Here is a 2,298-nt window from a genome sequence, read left to right on the forward strand (position 1 = left end):
TTCTCATTCTGTCCTTGTCTCCACGTCTTGCCACAGTTATCATAGCTGTCATCATAGTTGCCATAAGTGATTCATAGTTCATCGGTCTCAGTTGTCACAGTTATTTTAGTTTACCCAGTTTAGGTTTTCAGTTAGCTCTCGCCCCTGTTTACCTGCGTTTGAGTTTTGTATTCATGTTATATAACAGCCACTTCATCATCACACTGGCGTACCTCGCCATGACAACTTTGTTAAAGTCATTGTCATTCTGTAGTTTCACTGGTAATCTCTGGGCAGATATTTCTTCCTGTATACATACACTTGCATCAGTTCAACTGCAGCCTCTTTTTGAGATGAACCATTTTTCTTAAATCCATGATCCATTCAAGACGTGGATTTTAGCTATTTTCTTCAGTGTATCTGGAAAGTATTCACAGCGCTTCATTTGTTCCACATTTTGTCATGTTACAGCCTTTTCAAGAATGGATTAAATCATTTTTTAAATTTATTCCATATTGGAATAATATGACAAAATGTTAAATAAGTGAAGCTCTGTGAATACTTTCATGATGCATTGTACATGATCCATTAGATCTAAAATATGTAGGACAAAATTTAATCCAGACAAATTGATTAAAGAGTAAAAATACTGACTGAAGTTTAAAAATATAACTGCTTCTTACTTCTGTCCAAGTGTAACCCAGATCATTGGTTGAGTATGGGATTTCTGATTATTTGTGGTCACTGAACGCACCACTGTGCCGTGCGCATAGCCCCTCTCTAGTCCAGCTACAGAGTTTTTCCTTCCGTTCATCCGATGAGGCGCATGCTGCTCTCGTGCCCTCTACGAGCTGGAAATTCGGGTACAGTAGACATTTGAGTTGCTGTAAATAGTTTTAAAAACCTTTATATGTGAAGCTAATGATTTAATATGTTGTTAGGAAAAAGTCTTGTAGCGGTTACAAACGTGAAGCGGAGCTGAGTCCGACAGCATTCGCCATTACACGAACTCCTCTGGTGAGTTAGCGTGCAGCTCATGTTCGTATGAAATGTTTTGTGCCTTATTATATTGCAGCGAGGTATCAAATCTACTGCTGTCATGTTGTTAAGAAAGAGGCTAAATATTGTATAACGTGTGTTATTGGCTGACTGTTAGCAAGCTAGCCGTTAAGTGAGCCTAGCTAATGTCCTGAAATGGCGGCCGACACGAGGTCAGTTACAGTGTTATTATGTTATGCCTAAGAGAACAGCATTGATAAGCATTGTTAACTGCATTTATGTTCTGTTATATTTTTATTTTGACAAACCTGTATTATTATAATGGTAAGTCTGTTAAATAAGCCGTTAGTGACATGGACACTGAGTCAGTGGTACTGAGACTTATGAACATTTCAGTTAATTCTTCTGCACACTTGTGTGTAGGCTGGTTTGTTTGCCCTTTTGGTGCCCTGGATCCTACTGGATGAACTGCCTTGTGGAAGTCCTCATCTGATGACTCTGCCGAACCGTCCTGGCAAATAGATGGTCGTTGCTGCTTGCTGGATGCTATTATTGGATGCTACACCGTTCCAACAGAGCGGTAGGAACAATTCAAAGGGCCCCAACGATGCGCTTTATTTTTCCCTGAGCTCAGGTGATTTTCTTTTGGCCAAAGGACCTTAAAGGATACATATTTGTTTTTATTTATTTATTTTATTTTTCTTATGACACTGAGTGGAAAGACACTACAAAAAAAAAGGGGTTTATTATTTAAAATTGTGTCTAATAAATGTGTTTATGTTAAGTAAGTGTGGTGTCCATTGTGTGCTGGAAGCCTTATTGTTCCTGTGGTGGAGCAGCTACTACCAATCTCCTTTACGAAACTAGCTTCTGACAGGATATAGATATTTGGGATACATTTGATTTCTTGTAACCTATTTTTAGAGAAACTGTGATTCTGGGTTAAACATCGGGGTGAAATTGATGACACCGACACCTAGTGAACTGCCCAAGGTCAACAGTCCTGATTTCCACGCATTAAAGGTTTGGCGTAAGTACAGATTGCGTTACAAGTGGCGAGCCAGCCAGGAGATTGGTGAAAAGTAGCACCTTGACTTTCCAGCTCACAACACCTACCTCTTTTCCTTGACCCTATTGTGTTGGACATGGATCTTTGCAGACGTTTTGATGTAGATGGCCAGTGCTCACTTTTTGTGACTGGCGTTGAAGGGATTTACACAGATGATGACATTGCTAGTGTTTTTTCAGTAAATGGTAAAGTTTCTCGGATAGTTCGAATTCCAGATGAATCAAACCAGCCAGAGGGTAGAGTCCTGATAC

General features: G+C 39.6%; 1 long non-coding RNA gene across 1 annotated transcript; it reads left to right on the forward strand.

Moving 5' to 3' along the window:
- Positions 1-672: 672 nt before the first annotated feature.
- LOC145428980 (uncharacterized) lies at positions 673-1,762 on the forward strand. Its single transcript, XR_013909342.1, has 3 exons — positions 673-842; positions 921-996; positions 1,402-1,762. It is a non-coding gene; the product is annotated as an uncharacterized LOC145428980 (long non-coding RNA).
- Positions 1,763-2,298: the final 536 nt, after the last annotated feature.

The sequence above is a fragment of the Astatotilapia calliptera genome, chromosome 5, assembly GCF_964374335.1.
Source record: "Astatotilapia calliptera chromosome 5, fAstCal68.1, whole genome shotgun sequence".
Taxonomy (NCBI): domain Eukaryota; kingdom Metazoa; phylum Chordata; class Actinopteri; order Cichliformes; family Cichlidae; genus Astatotilapia; species Astatotilapia calliptera.